The 22,783-nt window shown below is 37.5% G+C and overlaps 2 long non-coding RNA genes across 2 annotated transcripts; both read left to right on the forward strand.

Moving 5' to 3' along the window:
* Positions 1 to 17,929: 17,929 nt before the first annotated feature.
* Positions 17,930 to 19,762, forward strand: LOC121432093. Its single transcript, XR_005972177.1, has 3 exons — positions 17,930 to 17,966; positions 18,750 to 18,878; positions 19,668 to 19,762. It is a non-coding gene; the product is annotated as an uncharacterized LOC121432093 (long non-coding RNA).
* Positions 19,763 to 20,077: 315 nt separating this feature from the next.
* LOC121431556 lies at positions 20,078 to 22,509 on the forward strand. Its single transcript, XR_005972137.1, has 3 exons — positions 20,078 to 20,708; positions 21,498 to 21,626; positions 22,415 to 22,509. It is a non-coding gene; the product is annotated as an uncharacterized LOC121431556 (long non-coding RNA).
* The last annotated feature ends 274 nt before the right edge of the window (positions 22,510 to 22,783 follow it).

Consider the following 22,783-nt stretch of genomic DNA (forward strand, 5'->3'; position numbering starts at 1 on the left):
TCAATGATTTTATATCCTGAATTCTAACTTGTTAGAAAAAACAATATATTTCCTTCTTGTAAATCAGAGAGTAACATTCCATGATGCTTTTTGTATGTGAATTTCACTGACGAATTAGCTCTGAGCCAATCAGTTTCAATGTTTTGAGTAGCTTATAACAGTTGCCAATTGAAATTATTAATAAATTGTTTCATGAAACTTTTTTCCAGATTCTACATACACTGAGAATTCATTTAGCTGTATTGACTTTCTATTTCTTCCAAAATCCTCATTGCAATCTTGATTTATTTGCATTTTTTTTTCTAACAGTAATGAACAATCATTAAACTTAATTCACTTCTGGGATTTAGTGTTCTCAAGTAATCATAGTGATGTGTGTCGATTTGAACAAAGACGGAATCATATACCTCTTCATTTTGTGCTTCAAAACATCTGAATATTATGATTTTTTTAAAGCAAGTGCACACCTAGTTACCAATAATGCATTTAGCATTTCCATTTATTTGAAAACAGGATAAAAGAGCATTGTAGATTGAATGCCTTGCTCACGGGCATAGGTGCCGCGGCCGGGGATCGAACCCCAGACTTTCCATGTATAGCCAGGTGCCTTAGACCACTCGGCCACGGCACCTCCCATTATGATACTGCACTGAGGAATTAAAGACCGCCATCTTTTGTTTTTAATTGGAAAAATGGTGCAGGGATTTGGACCCATAGGCCCGTATTCTGAAGTCTGGTTTAACTTAAACTCGGGTTTAAAGTTGTGGTCTAAGTATGGGAAGCCAAAAGTACCAAAAATTTTATTAAGTTGTATGTTTCTTACTATGCTTTTACTATGCTCTTTCCTGATTCATCGATGGTGAAGACAATTATCTATCTACCCTTTCTAGACAATTATGAATGATTTCAGAGCCAAATGAGCTGAAATATTATTTTGCTACTGTTAGTAATTTATGTAACAATTGGCTGTCCATACTTAAACCACAACTTTAAACCTGAGTTTAAGTTAAACCCGACTTCAGAATAAGTGCCATCGGCTCGTAGTCTGAGGTCGAGTGTAACTTAGGCTATGGGAAGGCAATATTATTTGGCTCCCGTTGCATAAAGGTTGCTGTTATAGTAATTTTGCCATCTAATAGTATCTGTAATTTGCCATCCAACGATTTTGATTGGCTGTTAAGCTCTGTTACCATGGTAGTTACCATTGGATGGCAAAGTTACCATAATAGTAAATTTTATGCAACAGGATCCTGAATTATGTTTACGTTGTATGTTTCTTTTCTTTATGTTCCTTCCACATGTTTTAATGGTGGAGAAATATATTTTGGTCATTCTTCCAAGGTAGTTATGAATGATTTGATTGTTAAATGAGTCGATATATTGCACCTATATTGATAGACCAATGTCTCGATTGGCTATCCATAGTTAAACCACAACTTTAAAACAAAGAGTTTAAATAGAACTTGAGTTCAGATTACGGGCCATAGGCTCAAAGAGTGCAAAATATTTGTATCATGGTTATATTTACTGGCTTTCACTCTTCGCTTCTCACAAGTTAATGGTTTGTGTAGTGTGTAAATGAACTGTACATTTCACTATTGTAAAAGTTTTGAGACTTCAATAGCTTTTGGTGCAAAGTTGAATTTTTTAGCCAAAAGCTTAAGAAATGTTATTGACTCAAGGTTATGAGATATGCATGGTTTATGAGTTTTTCTTGAATATATATTTCTTGATGTTTTTTTTTCTTATTGGGCACATATTGGTACTTATATCTCAACAGCATTATGATGTTTTTTGCCATTTCAATCATGTTATTATTTTCAATATTGTATATACTCATTTCTATTAATGAAGGCTGAATTATGAATGAAATATACTATGAAGGCCTTGCCTTGGCTGTCAAAAATAGAAATTGCCTGAAGATGTGTTTTTGTTTAGAGCTTTAATAGTATCTCTTTCATATGCGTCACTTAGTTCATGTGGCTGTTATTGGGGTGGGATGCTAACATCAGATTATATGGGGGGCATTGTGGTCTAGTGGTTATGACACTCGTCTTCCAATCAGAGGGACGTGGGTTCGAATTTCAACCATGGCGTGTTATCCTTCAGCAAGAAGTTTACCCGCATTGTGCTGCACTCAACCCAGGGGGCGTTTCATCAATATTTTGTCCGACAAGTTGTCAGATCTGACAACTTTCCTGGATTCTGATTGGTTGAGAAGCACTGTTACTATAGTAACTGTCGGATAAAACAGGACTTGTCGGATAAAACGTCTGACAAGTCCTTTCATGAAACGCTCCCCAGGTGAGGTGAATGGATTCCCGGCAGGATTGATTCCTTGAATGCACCAAGTACCTTTATATTAGCAGCTGGAGCTAAAGATGGGGTAATATTTAATGCGCCATTGGATGGGCAACTAGATAAATGCTATATATATTATCATAATTCAATGAATTTTGACTCATGCAGTCAAACAGATTCATATTGTCCCAGAATGTTTGACTTGAGGGCAGATTCACCTGTTTACTGATTTATTTTTAATTAATCTGATGGGCAAAAGTAGGCCCTGCGATAAGTTGAATGTGACAACCCCTCAACCTTTTCCCTCTCTCCCATTCTCCCGTCTCTCCCTTTATCACTCCTCCATCTCTCTGTAATATTGAGGTTAAGTATGTACCAAGAACACGTGGAGAGAGATACAGATCAGGAGAAGAGGAATTGATGCCGACATGTCCAATCGTTCCCAACAAGGTCCGTCAGTCCAATGAAAGCTTTTTAACGTTTCTTCTCCCGCCAACAAAGAGCATGCCTTTCCTAGCAGACGACACATTATTTCCGATATCAAGATGGATTTGTCGATCATGATCAATTACGCTAATGCATGATCGTAATCGGCTTCGAGGGCGTTTACGTCAGTGGTATACAAGGAGGAAATTTGGCGAAAGTGTATAGCCGTAGAGGCAATTTAGGACAATTAATCATCGGACGATATCTTGATCGGAATAACCGGTGATTGATCGATTGTGTTTGATATACCTTTATTTACGAAGACGTCGTGAGGAGTTTTATTAAACAGGATAATTGAGAGATGGAATCTTGGCTGATATCTAGTATAGGGGGCTTTTTGCTCTCAAACTATCAGCATGCAATGAAGTTGCGCCCATGAGAGGAGAACTCTGCATTCTGTTAGGGAGATGCTGGCAGGGGAGAGGGGCGGGGAAAAAGGAGGAGCGCAAAACTTCCAGCACCTAGTTTTAACAGTTTGACATGGTTGGCACACTCCAGGCAATCGAGCATGTTGACTTAATGAGGCTCGCACTATCTGAAGGTCGCATTATGTAAAGGAAGTCTGCGTATACCACATAACCTAGCCCGGATGAAATATAATAAAGTTATAAAATGAAATAAAGAAACGGTCATTTTTTTAAGAGCATCATGCTAGCGAGGCAGCGGAGTGGCCATCTGATCACGATTTGATTAACAACTGAACTTGGACGGTATGGTGCACACTTTTGGTATATTTTGTGAAGGTTGCTACGGCAACATATTTTTTCTTTCTATTTAAAAACGAGTGCACACCAAGTTACCAACAATGCGTGAAGCATTTCCATTTATTTGAATGGAGGATACAAGAGCATAGGTGCCATGGCCGGGGATCGAACCGCGGACTTTTCACGTTTAGACAGGCGCCTTAGACCACTCGGCCACGGCACCTCCACTATATATTCTGTTGAATATTATTTTTGAGGGGAAATGCCATCCCACCCCCCCCCCCCCCCTTCCTTCTTGTCCTCGGCATCGGATGGCATCATAGACAACTACATGGAAATATACATTCTTCACATGCATTTTACAAACATTACTATCACATAACACGATAACTGCTGTTTTGAAATCACAACCCCCCCATCATGCCCGTGACACTGCTCGTCGGAATAATGTAATTTATTAGTAGAAAACTTACTGAAATTCAGTGGAATGATGCTCTGTTGTTCTGGTATGTTCGTCATCAATGTAAATTTGTTCTTAAAAAACCACTAATTAAAACCTCAAACACAATATACTACATTGAAAACTTTAAATTACTTATGTATGATGTTGAAGGCCAGCTTACACTGTAAAGTGAAGTCAAGTGAAATTCACTTTTTGACTTTCAAATCTCTTTCTTCACATTGAAACACATTCAATGGAGGGGTCCCGATAATGACTCTTAAGAAATAATCTTTTAAAAAACGAACACATTTGATTGGAAATGTATGCATAAACAAAAGATTTATGAACATCTCATTCAACAAAGCACTATTTTGAATATCTGAATATTCGTTTCCTCCAATATGTAAATTACTTGTTATTTGTGGTTATAAAACATTCCATGCAATTATAACTAGGTACACATTTATTTTATACCGTAACAAAATATGTTTTGATAATAGATAAATTACGGACGTCTGTTTTTTTTTATGTGTTTAAATATTTTAGAGTGTACAAACGTTTGGTTGCAGGAGGCGACATATCAACAAAGAAAACATGTAGTATGATGTTAATTAAATGTATGTTCGTTAATTAAAAGAATGTTCGTCTATTGAATAGTATGTTCGATTGAAATGTTTAATTAAAATATATCTTGATTAAAATATTCAAAAAGAAATAAAACGCAATTAAAACAAACGTATTTTAACTTGACTGTCATTTGTATGTACATATTTCACATTTTGTAACGTTTGTATGTTTCTTTTTCTTTTCTTCCTTTTTTTAGGGGGGGGGGGTTACAACCTCTCGTCTGGGAACAATGTCGCACACCCATCAGATACATTGACGTTATGGTAAACTCTACCTCCTAGATCTTGACCAGCATTTTTTCCCTTGGGTAAAATTTTAACCAGCACGAGGGTAATTATGTGTCCAACCAGTTTTGGACTGTATTTTACCCAATGCAGGAAGCATATTGTCCAGTAAGGTTAAAAAATAAGCAGCAATTACTTTAAAATGGGTAGAATTTTCATCACACTGGATAATTTAAAATGTCTTAAAGTCTTCACCTTCCATAAACAGTATAGTAAATGATTAGAACAGAAGGTACATTAAAATGAAAACCCATATTGCCTAGAAATGTCTTTTTTCATCAATATAAAGGATTATAGGAGGCGCGATAGCTCAGTCGGTAGAGCGGGGTTTCGGATTCCGGTGACTCGGGTTCGATTCCCAAATGGTGCGCTAGTACCATTTGGTAAGGCTTGTATCCTCATTACCAGGTCCCTTGGAGAGGACCTTAAGCCGTTGGTCCCATAGTTGCTTGCTCACATGTATTCGTGCTTTCTTAGCAGTCAGGTAAAGAACCTCGGTATTACTCCCAATCAACGATTGCATGCAAGGCATGCTGAAAGGTTAAAGGTTAAGTTGATCATGGAGAGAGGAAGAAAGGGGGGAAAGGTGGATAGTTTAGATCCAAGTGTATTCACATCATGTATTTCACGATACTTGAGATCCCCCTTACCTATAGCATTTCCGTGAATATACATGTCTTATCTTTCTTGTGTTTTTTTTGTCCAATGGGGGGGGGGGGGTCGTCGGTCATGATCATGCAATTGAAAACGCGTTTCCAGTAATACATTGTAGTTACAGGTCCATCGTTTGCACCATAATCAAGATATACAGTGATTTTTAAGGAAACCAAAACCGAAGAAGACAAGCAATCTTATTGGAAAGAGTAAAATGAGAGGAACAATTAAAAAAAAAAGTTTCATCAAAATCAGTTATGAAATAAGCAAGTTATGGACGTTTAAAAAGTCTTGTTGTACTTTCTATGGAGATCCTCAAATTGGCAAATGTACTTCAAAATGGCTGATTTTGTGGACAACTCTCCATTATTTTGTTTTGTACACAAATTTTCAGATTTTCCCCATTATTTTACATATTTCACATTATCTCCTCCTGACCTTGACATATGTGGTGTGAATTATATGTCCCCATGACATATGTTGTGCTCAGAAGGAGGCAAGATGCCATTTGAAAAATAATGAGGAAAATCTAAAAAATTGTGTACAAAACAAAATGGAGAGTTGTCCACAAAATCAGCCATTTTGAAGCACGTTTGCCAATTTGAGGATCCCCATAAAAAGTACAACAAGAGTTTTCAAACTCCCATAACGTGCTTATTTCATAACCAATTTTGATGAAACTTTTTTTAAAAATTGTTCCTCTCATTTCACTCTTTCCAATAAGATTGCCTCTCGTCTTGGGTTTTGGTTTCCTTTAACGATGTTGACATTTTTAGTGTTAAATTATATTGATTTCTGTAATATTTTCAGACAGCAGGTGAAATTGCTGAAACGCCTCTCGGTTATTCTTTCACATTAACCAAAAGTGAACAAATATCTTATTGAATATGTTAACATGGACAGGGTGAAATTTAGCTGAAGTTGATCACTGAGACAAACTTGATAAAGTTACAGCTTGTTCATGTTGTGTATGCATCAGGAGAAATTCTTAGAATCTCATTCGGCACTTGATGTTATTCAAGTCATTTGACAAGACAGTTATGAATAACTTTCGTGACTTTCAGAACAGTACTGTTCCAGGGACCCCTATTCTCACACGCGTCATTTAGTGACGGGAGTATGCAGGCATTGCAGGGGGGCATGCACTAGCGTACCTATGGGGGGGGGCAGAGGGGCAGACTGCCCCCAGACGAGTCACAACCCATGCAAGGGACCTGTCCCTGCCCCCCCCCCCTGGCGAGAAGTTGAAGACTTTTTTGCTTGTCATTAATTGATAATAATATTAATTAATAAATCCATTATTTTTGGTTGAAGACCTTTTTTTTGGCATTTTTTTTGCGGACGATTTTGCCCCCCCCCCCCCCGTGGAAAATCCTAGGTACGCTACTGGGGGCATGATATGAGGATACACTGCAAAGACTACGGTGTTTATTTATACACCAACCCGGATCCTATTATGTCCACACCAGAGAAATGTGAAACTACACCGGTTTGGCGTTGGTCTAACACCATACAACACCAATTATTAGTATTAAAACAACATCGGTTTGATTCCACACTGGTGTTCTTTCAATACTTCTCTGGTGTGGACATTATTATATTCCGTGCTGGTGGTAAATCGACACCGGAGTTTTTGCTGTGTATGAAGTTATGTTTTCTTCATTCATAGAGGTATTATTCAAATTCAAATTCAAATTCAATTCGGTTTTATTAAAAAATACTCATCAAAAAGTCCGAGGACTAACAATGTGAGTTTACATTTTAAAAAAATACATAACAAAAAAATAAATACATAACATGCAGTGACCATTAAAGAAGAAAAAACATTATGTATAAAATGCAGTAATAGTATAAAAAGAAATAGAATGAGGAGTTGCATGTAATAAGACAGATTTAATTTGTGTGTGTGTATATATATATATATATATATATATATATATATAAAGATTATAGACGACACAGACCTCTATTTCTATACTTTTCTTCCACACCCCCCCCCCCTTATCTCCACTTTTTTTATTCCGTGAAAAATCATATAGGGGATGGTCGCCCCTTTCCCTTCTGTGGCGCTGCCCCTGGATGTATGAAATGTCTCGTGGCATAATGATAGGATCAGGATGTTGTAACATGACTCGCGTCAGTTGTCATGATTGTCCTATATTATTCAGCTATATATCGCTTCAAACATTAATCATCTAAAGTGGAAAATATGTCTTAATAATACTCATTCCTTGAGGATGTGTAAATATAGCGCGTGAACTTGGATAAGAATTCAAGGTCATCGCATGTCTTCATATATTGTACCACTATTATTATTATTATTGTTGGTATTATTATTAGTAGTAGGATAAGTAGTATTGTTATATCATATATTATTATCATTATTATATTATTGTTATTATTATTATTACTATTATCATAAAGTTCAGTAGAAGTTAATGCCATTGTCATAGTATATGTCATAGAATATGAATTTCCAATTTGTGTCTTTTATGACACAATATTAATTCTACGATGTCTATGAATCTTGTAATGTTTAACCATCAATGGGAAGGGCTACATTGATATGTACTAACATTTGCAAGAGGTGACTTTTGTTGGATAATGTGTTTAATATACATACACTCTAAAAAAAGGTTTACCCAATATTGGGTAAAATGGGAACTTGCATGTTTGCTGGGTAAAATGATACAAAATACTTTGCGATTTTTATAATAATAATAGTAATAATATAGGATATTTATATTGCGCACATTTCCACCTTGTTAGGTGCTCAAGGCGCTCCTATATTACCCGGCTAAGCTAGGCGTTCATATAGCGCACACAGCTTCTTAAGGAATTACTTCCTACCGGTCCCCATTTACCTCACCTGGGTCGAGTGCAGCACATCGTGGATCAGTTTCTTGCTGAAGGAAATTACGCCATGGCTGGGATTCGAACCCACGACCCTCTGTTTCAAAGTCCGAAGACTAATCCACTGGGCCACAACGCTCCACACAATTTTTACACAATGTTGCGTTCACATTTACTCTTTAAACTTGCATTTTGCCCAATGTTGGGGAAAAATTAGACAGCAAACATGTTTGTTCTCTTTCTACCCAATATTGAGTAAATTTTTTACTCAATCTTTTTTTAGAGTATAATGAGGTTAATATCGCGTCGAAATCAAATGGAATATGAAGGGTGAATAATTTTTATGAAAAAAAAGAAAAAAAATCATTTAAATATGAAAACGTGAAAAAGATGTTAATCAAAGACCATACTATCCTCAAATCGTATTAAGCTCAGTATGAATATTGCAGTCTTCATTCACCTTGATCCAATGTCATAATGACGTTGCCAATTTAAGACAAGACTAAATGTTAGGAATATTGGATCTATGAATCTATAATGTCATTAATATGTTAATCATTTATATATTTGATAATAGTTCCCTTAAGCCGAAAGGGCATAATCCCAAAAGGAAGCCGATTTTTCCAGGGAAACGGAATGTTTTTATATTTTTAGATGACAATGAACTTTTTAAATGTCAATAAATAAAAGAGAATCCCGAATAAATTAACTTTTTTGGGGGATTTATGCAGTAAATATTTCATAGCTTCCAATACTTTCAGCATAAAGCAATAAAAATCTTAATGCTTTGGGGATTGATTTCTTCTCCTTCTTCTTCTTTATTTTCTTCTTTATCTTCTTCTTTCTTTCTTTCTCTTTCCTTTGCTACCCTAAACACAAAGACGACCTTACCCTTTTCAGCATGCATTCTTCCTAAAAAGAATACAAACCCAAAATGTTTCTCAAAATGCAAAGGTTGTCAAATGACAGTTAAGGAATGCATAGAAGATGAAGGTGACACCTTTTTATATCAGCCATTTGGTTGCCATGGAAAATGATTGAGTCTTTTCTTTACCCACAATGCAATTATGGCTACCAGGAGAAAAGAACCTTGCGCCATAAGTGTTCATTTTTCTTATGATACAGAAGGCGAGAACTTGTACTATTTGCAGTCGTTCACATCATGAATGAGCGTTAACACGGTTGAGGAAAAAATACTTCAATATTGTAAAGCTTAGCTGCCTTCTCATAGATACGCGATTACTCGGAACAAACAAAATTGATTGTTAAATTTGATTAAACACATTCATCTTATTATGAAGATTTGTTTTGTTGATGTTTTTGCATCATTAAATTCGGTTTCCTCTTACACGCATGCATGTTTTATGGAAACAATAACTTCCTTCTATATTCAAATTTTTAGATTTCCTTGCTAATTTACTTAAACAATTCACTGACATAATCTGGTAAAGAATTTAAGGGTTTGAGTTTAAAACAAAACAACAACAATACAATGTATCTATAGACGTTTGCGAGGGTTGAAACAATAGAGTAAGAAAAAAATCTCAATCTCTATCAATCTGTCATAAGTGCTTGATAGTTTTATCGAACAGACAATTCAATGAAAATAAAGATTGTGAAAATAGCCAACCTGCTTTACACACGTTTGCCACGTTTTCCAATCGACTTAATTATCAAAATTCAGCTCACCCTTAACACTCGCATAAATGTGTTGGTATAGATACCCATCCTTTACAAACACTGCTAAGAATGCCCAGTATCCGGTTCGGAATATTAAAAAAAATATAAGCTCGCGCTTCGCGCTCACATAAGTGTCTATGTATAAACCCATGATACTGTTAATGGTTACAAAATGTGTTTAAAATGTCCAGTTTCAGACTGAATTATCATGAATTATCAGCTGGCGCTTCGCTCTTGCATAATCAGTCAGTAGGCATGTCCCCAAGAAGTGGCTTCTTTCATCCAAGTGATAAGACTAGTAGAGGTTTTGCATAATTAATAATGAGCTTGATGCCCCAAAACATCTCTTTAAATCGGTCATTGCTGCTATAAATATCAAATTTCATGATTTTGGCATCATTGTAGAGAATAAGAATCATTTTTCAGGTCATGCGTTTGAATTTATATAAAGATTTTGCAATGTAGGTAAAACTTTTGATCTAAAATGTGCTACAAAATAATTAGACCTGACCTGACAAAAGTTGCTATTTTTACACTTCATTTTTGTTCATGTAGTTTGAGCCCAACTGATTTTTAAATCATGATTAAGATGAATATCTATGCTTTAAAATGGTATAGGTTTTCAAATAAGAATTGGTTTAATCGGGTCAAGATCAGACTTTTGATTGGCCAAGTAAATTAAGCAGCTTGAAAAAATTACTGCACTCTGATTGGTCGAAGTGACCGCACACTCAATGGTTCCAGTGCTGGGTTCACGGCAAGGTCACATAACCTATGTGGTTATCTCATCAAATTACCCGCGCTTGTTATTTGAAGCCTTATCCAGCCAATCACAACTCTATATTTCATGCTACGCCATTTTTTTTTTGAAATCTCGTATTGTACCTTGGCGGGAAATTGTATTGTGAGAAAGTATGGAAATTCACCTTTGTGGGGATATAGATATCTTTGAGTCTTAATATAAAAGTTTTGCACAATTTGCAAAAGAAAACATGCAGAGGAAGAAAATTCAGTTTTGATGCACATTTTCAGGCCTGAAAGTCAGTTAATCATCAGAATATTTCAAACAAAATAAATGACCAATGATTATGAAAGATAAACATTTACTCTGTCCAGCTGTGCAAAGATATTTAATTTGACTAGATGATAAAGTAGGTAAATTCTTAGAGAAAGAAAATCTCACAATTCACGAGCTTTTGTAGGGAGGGGATTAAGCCACTGGAGGATTTGGATGAATCTGGCCTGTTTGCCCATTGGAATAGGGACCTGTGGTCTGTAATTTATTTAGGAAGATACTAATCCTTTTCGTGATTCCACAAAGTGCATATATAGGTACCATTTCTAGGTCTAAATCTATATTAAAAAATGATAGCTCGCGCTTCGCTCTAGCATTTACTGTTTATCGTGTACACATGTTTTCTTTAAAAACACTACAATGACTTAAAGACATTGGCTTTTTACGATTAAATTCATAAATATATATATATACTTTTGCTTTAACAGCCATACGTCCTCCGTAAATCCCCGTACTATAATATCGACAATTTTTCTGCCAAACAACATCGAATTTCATTTTCTGCATCCTAGAGCGGACACACAATTAATAACCATTTTGACACCAATACGATGTAGGCCTACAAGCCACCATATCAATTTGAATAGTTGGACTGTGAAGATATGATCCTAAAGCACATCAAATTCTAACTAATGATAAAAAGATAAGGTAGAAGCCTATATTCATTTATATGAACGCATCCGAGAGCGAAGGAGATGCCAAAAGGTGTAAAGCATCGGCAATTCAAAAGACTTGCCGCAGCATCGGTTCAGCCCGTCATAACGCATTCGGCGTGGTAAGGAAAAAAAGAAGAGGATACAACAAAAATCACATGCATGTTTTTTATTAAACGCAACGGATGCTGCAAGGAACTCTCACACTAATCAAATCAAAGAAATACTTTGGAGAATAGACAAACATTGTTAATCGAAATTTTAATTGTTAGCTTGACGCGTTTGACGTTGATTTGAAGCACCTGTTTGGAATAAAGTGAAGGAAACTAAAGATTCCTTTCCTGACGGGTCTTATCTTCTAAACTATACTGGTAGCGGATCCCGACACTTTGGGTTGAGCGAATTTTGAATACTCTCGTCAGCTTATTCGGGTAAGTAATTAACACGTGACTGAGTTTGAATGATTTTTTTTTACATATATATATATTTTGTTTCATATATTCATGTGAGCTGTATAAATCTTTTATGTTATTCATGTATGTTATATTACGAAATTTTCACACCATGACGCAGAACGCTTTCGAAAACATATATATTATAGAGGATCGCGAGAATATAATGACCTTCCATACACAACTCAATAATCAAATAGCCTATATACTTTTTATAAAAATCTTTAGCAGAAGAGTCAATCCTGCCCTGATCTGTAAAGCATAGTGTGACAAGGCGGGTGGGGGTGTAGGGTAAAGTGGAGGGCAGCCGAGGTTTTGGGGAGGGGTGGGGGTATCTTACAAAGTTTTCTTTTTCCATTATTGTTATTTTTTCTGTGTTTATGTCAAATATTTTGCTAGGATTTCATATCATGCTTTTCGTTTTTGTCATGTACATATCTTTATATGTATGCTTGGTATATGCTCTGGACCCCAGGGAAGAACAGCGTTGTTATATTAACAAAGCTGAGTGGGCTTACATTCTAAGAATGTAACAAAATGAATGTTACAAAATGATTGTAACAAAGTGAATGTAACAAAATCATGAAAAGGCATAAACACAAAGAGTGGACAGGATGTGAGTACGTGAGTAATTGGAATGAGCGATTGACCAATGACCAACTCTCTGCGTCCACCATGTCCACCATATACCTCGTTATACCGAGAACTTCTCGCACCAAAGGCATACAAGCGTGATTAGAATGAAAGATTGGCAGAATAGATTAAAAGTAAATGCATAAACTAGCCAATTAACTAGAAAAGAACTGTATAACTAACAAATTGATAAATATGATTACTTCAAAGAAAGAAAGAAAGAATGAATGAATGAGTGAGTGAGTGAATGAATAAATTAATTAATGAATGAATGGATGAGAAAAGGGATAACTGAATGAATGAACGGACGAACGAACGAACGAATGAATGAATGAATAAATGTATATTAAATGAAACAATGAATGAATTAATAGCTAAATGAACGAATGATCGATCGATCGATTGATTGATTGATTGATTGTTGGTTGGTTGTTTGATTGATTGAGTAGGACAACAAACGGATAAATGAGTAAATAGATATATAAAAGCCCATTGTATGGAAAAGGGATCGTTGGACAAGTTGGAAAAGTTGGAAAAGTTTACGAACATTTTCCGTATGTCTGAACAATTATGTGACTAGTATTACAGCATAAATAGTAAATTGTATACACTACTTTTTACATAGTTAATAAGGGATTTCTCTGCGTAAACCCCTATGAATAAAACTCTATAAAAAGATATGTAAAAAGATCAGAATATTGAAATACCTCATGGTATCTTTCATTTTAGCAAGGATTTTAGTGACCGATTTTTTTTTTTAACGGTTTCACACCTTGTTACCAATAATGCATATAGCATTTCCATTTATTTGAAAGCAGGATAAAAGAGCATTGTACATTAAATGCCTTGCTCACGGGCATAGGTGCCGCGGCTGGGGATCGAACCCCGGACTCTTTCATGTACAGCCAGGCGCCTTAGGCCACTCGGCCACGACACCTCAGTCCACAATTGACATGCAAGGATCGAACGATCCCGAGTCCTCATTACAAAAACCTCCCCATAAATCCCCATTGCCCTTTTCACAAATTATCACTTTTCTTTTCAGTCGACAACTGTCATACAATTTTCCTTCAAACTAAATAAATTTGCTCCGTCGCATGATTGATATGGCTATTCATTCGCTAATCAAAATGATTGAGTAACCAATTAAATCGTGTGAAACAAATTAAATTATCAATATGGCCGAACAAGCTTTATTACACGAGGCCTATGTTATTCCACTCAATTGGATATATTCCTACCCATCACAATTTGTATATGTTTCAACACATTGTAATTAAACTATCGGAATAAACCTAATGATTATTTCTTTATCTGAAAGGTTGAGGGATTCGGTTTTAATAAGTGCCCCTTTTGAGCAGCAATCGGCATCATCATTGTGTTGATTAAAACTACGAAGCGAGGCGAAAAGTGCGCCGCCTAGTATTTACAGAAGAGTACGTGAGTGATGAATATACCAATTTAGCGACAAATCCAGGGAGTGAATTTATTGGGCGGCGCCATTAGGGAATGGGGAATAGGGGTGTACCCCCCTCGCCGAGTCTTCTCTTTGATTAAGCAGTCTTCCGAGACTTGTTACGCAAGTGGCAACGCTTCCATGTTTTCATGTATCATGTATGGCAAAACAATATGATACATTTTAATATTTTTTTTCACATGTACTTAAATTTAAAAAAAAGAAAGATGTGTATGTAGCATTTTAAACATAATTATATTTAGATTGAATAGTACATGATTTTTTGCAGTAATTTGTCATTTTTTTGAATGGCGGTCAAATCGATATGTATGCCCTCCCCCAAATATTTTCTTTGAGGGCAATCGCCCCCTTACTACCAGGATCGATCCCTCTGCCTCAAGATTTATCGGATTATTTTCCTAGATATTGTGTTGTATAGTGGTATCTTTTTGACATAGTTATAATGATATTAATCGAATTAATTATTTAAGAAATTTGTTTTATAATTATTGAATGCACGAGTAGAAAAAGATGTCTACTATTCGATTCCCTTAAAATGCTTTTGAAAAGTAATTTATTAACTCTTTGCACTGAATTATTTTTTTTTTTGGGGGGGGGGGTAATAATGACAATTGTTTCCATGTTATTTTCTTTAATTCAAGATTTCCATATTGCTCCACAGGAAGGTAGGGGAGAAAACTAATTATTACGATTATTGAATTTAATTGTACGAATGTGCAAGATTGTAACAAAAATGCATGAAGTAAAAAAAAAATATGTCGCTTTTTTGGAGAGAATCATCTTTTTAATCTCTTAAAAATAAAACCTGTTCGATTACCGGGGAAGCAAAAAAAAAAAAAAGGTTCTTCAATCTCGTCAGGGGGGCAAAATATGTTTTCAAGCTCGTCAGGGGGGGAGGGATATGTCTTTTGTATGGGTTGTGACTCGTCAGGGGGGCAGACTGCCCCTCTGCCCCCGTAGGTACGCTAGTGTACCCCCCTTCCCAAAGATCCCATACGGACTTATAATGAATTGTGATAATTATATCCATTGCTTTAATCACATTTGTACATGTACATATCAACTCGACCAAGACATTCGAGATTGGAATTGAAAATTCGACTTACAGTAGCCAAGATGGATATGGAAAATAATGGTAAACATTTCAGCAAGATATGTAAGGCGTGTTGGAAAGTTGACAAAATTGCGGGCTATCATGCGCGATAGCTCAGTTGGTATAGAGCGGGGGTTTCGGATTCCGGTGGCCCGGGTTTGATTCCCAAATGATGCGCTAGTGCCCTTTGGTAAGGCATTTATCCTCATTACCAGGTCCCTCGGAGAGGACCTTAAGCGGTTGGTCCCCTGGTTGTTTGCTCACAGGCATTCGTGCTTTCTTAGCAGTCAGGTAAAAAAAACAACCTCGGTATAAAACATAACGTTATATGTTTCCGATGATTTACTTCTTTAATTTTGTTTTACATTCCCACCCCCTTTTATGTCCATTATCAAAGTTGGGCAGTTCTATAACAGTATTCATGTCACAGGAACTGCCTGCATATATAGAGCATATGTGAAAAGGACCTCATGGCAGGTGTCTCTTTCTGATATTTGCCCCCCCCCCCCTAACCCTAACCCTAATCCTTTATCTCCTTACCTTTAATATTTTTCTCCAAATAAAAGTATCAGCTTATTATACCCACGTAGTGATCGTTACGTCACGTTGGTGCACAATTATCGACTCATTTTGTATTGCCTTGATCCTGCCCCCAACCCCCGCTTCATCAAACATCATTCACCTCCCCCCTCCCCCATTATTTTGCCGAATGTTCTGGAGATGCCCCTGGTACCATGAACAACCATCAAAAGGTGTGTACGTGAGAGTGATTGCACTCCTCTCCTCCAGAACAATTTTCGACAGGGAAATAATTTCGTTAATGGAGAAACGAAAGCATATCCCGATAGAGGCCCCATTATGTGATGCTGATTGTGTTATGACGTGCCCTCCATGCCATAAACATTCATTCATTCACTCACTCGAGTGAGTGAATGATTTGTACGTATTTTACCATCACTCACTCGGTAGAGTGAGTGATCGTACAGTCTTATCCAATCAGAGAGCTAGAATCGTATCAGAGACCCCCTCACTGCAGCGGAAGTACATCCACTCGGGTGACTGTACGAGCACCCGCCAGTGGATGCGAAAAGTGGTTGTTTTATGACCACTGTGCCTGTAGAGCGGACAATATTCCTTTTATGTGGGTCAGAATCTGCCTTGGCGTCCAACTGCAATAGGTATTTTAATCACATTGTAATAGTCTAATCACTCAGGCCCACTTTCGAAACAAGTGATCGCGGATTATCATTTTGGTTGAGAAACGGGCATTGTTTATTCCGAATTCATATAAGCTGTGTTACAGCCTGTTATTCATTATTCCATCTGTGAAATATGTGCCACAAGATCTAAAAAATTACTTTCATTATCAAAAAGAGATGAACATTCAGAGCAAAGTTTACATCAAAATATGAAGAAAATTGCCTCATTATATATAAAGGAACTATGTTATTTGTATATGTTTATCTTCATAAAATAATTATAAATACAAGTGTGAAGCAAAGAGGAATATGGTAACAAACGATTGCCAATCATGAATGTGAACATACCACCTCTCTGAGGTGGAAACGAAGTGACTGCTCTTGAATTCGGCATTCATACACCCACTCCCCTGCAGCCAGGCTTACCAAACAGGTCACGTGATTGCGCTTAATAAAACCAACCACTTACTCCGCTAGATACAACCACTCGGTCCATACGAGTCACGTGATTGCGCTTAAAAGCAATCACTCACTCCGCTAGATACATCCACTCGGTCCTTACGAGTCACGTGATTGCTCTTTGTTACAACCACTCACTCCTTGGCAATGTTCAGATATTGCCCCATCGTCAGGCTACGTGATTTGAAATGCCGACAGTCATTCTATTTGCTCCTCTTCTGGTTACAATATACACGATGGTTCTTAACTAAATGCTACGTTTTTGTATTGCAAGATGAAAGTAGATCTTTAGACATTCGCCCCCTTGCCCCCTCTCTTTGTGTCTTAAATTTAGTCAACTAATACAAACATGATAAATATAACCATATCGGGTTATTCCGTCTTAATGAAGGGCCCTAACCGTATCAAGAGAGATTAATAAAGAGATGGCGGCTGCATTCTCTTTCAAGATAGATCGATATACAAGTATGTTTGAAGTTTTGATTTTTCCCTTTAATTTGATGAATAACATTTCCTTGAGTCTCTTAAGAAAAATAATGAAACAGATGAGATAAATCGGATAGTCTTCCTTGTTACTATGTATTTTTTATACATTTATTTTCATAAAGTAATTAAGAATACAGTTGTGAAGTAAAGAGGAATATGTAACAAACGATTGCGAATCATGAGTGTGAACATGCCACCTCTGTGAGGTGGAGACGAAGTGACTGCTCTCGAAATCGGCATTCATACACCCACTCCCCTGCAGCCAGGCTTACCAAACAGGTCACGTGATTGCCCTTATAAGCAACCACTCACTCCACTAGATACAACCACTCGGTCCATACGAGTCACGTGATTGCACCTAAAAAGCAACCACTCACTCCACTAGATACAACCACTCGGTCCATACGAGTCACGTGATTGCACCTAAAAAGCAACCACTCACTCCGCTAGATACATCCACTCGGTCCATACGAGTCACGTGATTGCGCTTAAAAGCAATCACTCACTCCGCTAGATACATCCACACGGTCCTTACGAGTCACGTGATTGCTCTTTGTTACAACCACTCACTCCTTGGCAATGTTCAGATATTGCCCCATCATCAGGCTACGTGATTTGAAATGCCGACAGTCATTCTATTTGCTCCTCTTCTGGTTACAATATACACGATGGTTCCTAACTAAATGCTACGTTTTTGTATTGCAAGATGAAAGCAGATCTTTAGACATTCGCCCCCTTGCCCCTCTCTTTTGTGTCTTAAATTTAGTCAACTAATACAAATATGATAAATATAACCATATCGGGTTATTCCGTCTTAATGAAGGGCCCTAACCGTATCAGGAGAGATTATTACAGAGATGGCGGCTGCATTCTCTTTCAAGATAGATCGATATACAAGTATGTTTGAAGTTTTGATTTTTCCCTTTAATTTGATGAATAACATTTCCTTGAGTCTCTTAAAAAATAATAAAACAGATGAGATAAATTTGATAGAGTCTTCCTTGTGACTATGTATTTTTTATACATTTATTTTCATAAAGTAAGAATACAGTAACGTAAAGAGGAATATGGTAACAAAAGATTGCGAATCATGAGTGTGAACATGCCACCTCTGTGAGGTGGAGACGAAGTGACTGCTCTTGAAATCGGCATTCATACACCCACTCCCCTGCAGCCAGGCTTACCAAACAGGTCACGTGATTGCCCTTATAAGCAACCACTCACTCCACTAGATACAACCACTCGGTCCATACGAGTCACGTGATTGCACCTAAAAAGCAACCACTCACTCCGCTAGATACAACCACTCGGTCCATACGAGTCACGTGATTGCACCTAAAAAGCAACCACTCACTCCGCTAGATACATCCACTCGGTCCATACGAGTCACGTGATTGCGCTTAAAAGCAATCACTCACTCCGCTCGATACATCCACTCGGTCCTTACGAGTCACGTGATTGCTCTTTGTTACAACCACTCACTCCTTGGCAATGTTCAGATATTGCCCCATCATCAGGCTACGTGATTTGAAATGCCGACAGTCATTCTATTTGCTTCTCTTCTGGTTACAATATACACGATGGTTCCTAACTAAATGCTACGTTTTTGTATTGCAAGATGAAAGCAGATCTTTAGACATTCGCCCCCTTGCCCCTCTCTTTTGTGTCTTAAATTTAGTCAACTAATACAAATATGATAAATATAACCATATCGGGTTATTCCGTCTTAATGAAGGGCCCTAAACGTATCACGAGAGATTATTACAGAGATGGCGGCTGCATTCTCTTTCAAGATAGATCGATATACAAGTATGTTTGAAGTTTTGATTTTTCCCTTTAATTTGATGAATAACATTTCCTTGAGTCTCTTAAAAAATAATAAAACAGATGAGATAAATTTGATAGAGTCTTCCTTGTTACTATGTATTTTTTATACATTTATTTTCATAAAGTAATTAAGAATACAGTTGTGAAGTAAAGAGGAATATGTAACAAACGATTGCGAATCATGAGTGTGAACATGCCACCTCTGTGAGGTGGAGACGAAGTGACTGCTCTCGAAATCGGCATTCATACACCCACTCCCCTGCAGCCAGGCTTACCAAACAGGTCACGTGATTGCCCTTATAAGCAACCACTCACTCCACTAGATACAACCACTCGGTCCATACGAGTCACGTGATTGCACCTAAAAAGCAACCACTCACTCCACTAGATACAACCACTCGGTCCATACGAGTCACGTGATTGCACCTAAAAAGCAACCACTCACTCCGCTAGATACATCCACTCGGTCCATACGAGTCACGTGATTGCGCTTAAAAGCAATCACTCACTCCGCTAGATACATCCACTCGGTCCTTACGAGTCACGTGATTGCTCTTTGTTACAACCACTCACTCCTTAGCAATGTTCAGATATTGCCCCATCATCAGGCTACGTGATTTGAAATGCCGACAGTCATTCTATTTGCTTCTCTTCTGGTTACAATATACACGATGGTTCCTAACTAAATGCTACGTTTTTGTATTGCAAGATGAAAGCAGATCTTTAGACATTCGCCCCCTTGCCCCTCTCTTTTGTGTCTTAAATTTAGTCAACTAATACAAATATGATAAATATAACCATATCGGGTTATTCCGTCTTAATGAAGGGCCCTAACCGTATCAGGAGAGATTATTACAGAGATGGCGGCTGCATTCTCTTTCAAGATAGATCGATATACAAGTATGTTTGAAGTTTTGATTTTTCCCTTTAATTTGATGAATAACATTTCCTTGAGTCTCTTAAAAAATAATAAAACAGATGAGATAAATTTGATAGAGTCTTCCTTGTTACTATGTATTTTTTATACATTTATTTTCATAAAGTAAGAATACAGTAACGTAAAGAGGAATATGGTAACAAAAGATTGCGAATCATGAGTGTGAACATGCCACCTCTGTGAGGTGGAGACGAAGTGACTGCTCTTGAAATCGGCATTCATACACCCACTCCCCTGCAGCCAGGCTTACCAAACAGGTCACGTGATTGCGCTTAAAAGCAATCACTCACTCCACTAGATACAACCACTCGGTCCATACGAGTCACGTGATTGCACCTAAAAAGCAACCACTCACTCCGCTAGATACAACCACTCGGTCCATACGAGTCACGTGATTGCACCTAAAAAGCAACCACTCACTCCGCTAGATACATCCACTCGGTCCATACGAGTCACGTGATTGCGCTTAAAAGCAATCACTCACTCCGTACGATACATCCACTCGGTCCTTACGAGTCACGTGATTGCTCTTTGTTACAACCACTCACTCCTTGGCAATGTTCAGATATTGCCCCATCGTCAGGCTACGTGATTTGAAATGCCGACAGTCATTCTATTTGCTTCTCTTCTGGTTACAATATACACGATGGTTCCTAACTAAATGCTACGTTTTTGTATTGGAAGATGAAAGCAGATCTTTAGACATTCGCCCCCTTGCCCCTCTCTTTTGTGTCTTAAATTTAGTCAACTAATACAAATATGATAAATATAACCATATCGGGTTATTCCGTCTTAATGAAGGGCCCTAAACGTATCACGAGAGATTATTACAGAGATGGCGGCTGCATTCTCTTTCAAGATAGATCGATATACAAGTATGTTTGAAGTTTTGATTTTTCCCTTTAATTTGATGAATAACATTTCCTTGAGTCTCTTAAAAAATAATAAAACAGATGAGATAAATTTGATAGAGTCTTCCTTGTTACTATGTATTTTTTATACATTTATTTTCATAAAGTAATTAAGAATACAGTTGTGAAGTAAAGAGGAATATGTAACAAACGATTGCGAATCATGAGTGTGAACATGCCACCTCTGTGAGGTGGAGACGAAGTGACTGCTCTCGAAATCGGCATTCATACACCCACTCCCCTGCAGCCAGGCTTACCAAACAGGTCACGTGATTGCCCTTATAAGCAACCACTCACTCCACTAGATACAACCACTCGGTCCATACGAGTCACGTGATTGCACCTAAAAAGCAACCACTCACTCCGCTAGATACAACCACTCGGTCCATACGAGTCACGTGATTGCACCTAAAAAGCAACCACTCACTCCGCTAGATACATCCACTCGGTCCATACGAGTCACGTGATTGCGCTTAAAAGCAATCACTCACTCCGCTAGATACATCCACTCGGTCCTTACGAGTCACGTGATTGCTCTTTGTTACAACCACTCACTCCTTGGCAATGTTCAGATATTGCCCCATCGTCAGGCTACGTGATTTGAAATGCAGACAGTCATTCTATTTGCTCCTCTTCTGGTTACAATATACACGATGGTTCTTAACTAAATGCTACGTTTTTGTATTGCAAGATGAAAGTAGATCTTTAGACATTCGCCCCCTTGCCCCTCTCTTTTGTGTCTTAAATTTAGTCAACTAATACAAACATGATAAATATAACCATATCGGGTTATTCCGTCTTAATGAAGGGCCCTAACCGTATCAAGAGAGATTAATAAAGAGATGGCGGCTGCATTCTCTTTCAAGATAGATCGATATACAAGTATGTTTGAAGTTTTGATTTTTCCCTTTAATTTGATGAATAACATTTCCTTGAGTCTCTTAAAAAAATAATAAAACAGATGAGATTAATTTGATAGTCTTCCTTGTTACTATGTATTTTTTATACATTTATTTTCATAAAGTAATTAAGAATACAGTTGTGAAGTAAAGAGGAATATGTAACAAACGATTGCGAATCATGAGTGTGAACATGCCACCTCTGTGAGGTGGAGACGAAGTGACTGCTCTCGAAATCGGCATTCATACACCCACTCCCCTGCAGCCAGGCTTACCAAACAGGTCACGTGATTGCCCTTATAAGCAACCACTCACTCCACTAGATACAACCACTCGGTCCATACGAGTCACGTGATTGCACCTAAAAAGCAACCACTCACTCCACTAGATACAACCACTCGGTCCATACGAGTCACGTGATTGCACCTAAAAAGCAACCACTCACTCCGCTAGATACATCCACTCTGTCCATACGAGTCACGTGATTGCGCTTAAAAGCAATCACTCACTCCGCTAGATACATCCACTCGGTCCTTACGAGTCACGTGATTGCTCTTTGTTACAACCACTCACTCCTTGGCAATGTTCAGATATTGCCCATCGTCAGGCTACGTGATTTGAAATGCCGACAGTCATTCTATTTGCTTCTCT

This window comes from Lytechinus variegatus, chromosome 18, assembly GCF_018143015.1.
Source record: "Lytechinus variegatus isolate NC3 chromosome 18, Lvar_3.0, whole genome shotgun sequence".
In the NCBI taxonomy this organism is placed as follows: domain Eukaryota; kingdom Metazoa; phylum Echinodermata; class Echinoidea; order Temnopleuroida; family Toxopneustidae; genus Lytechinus; species Lytechinus variegatus.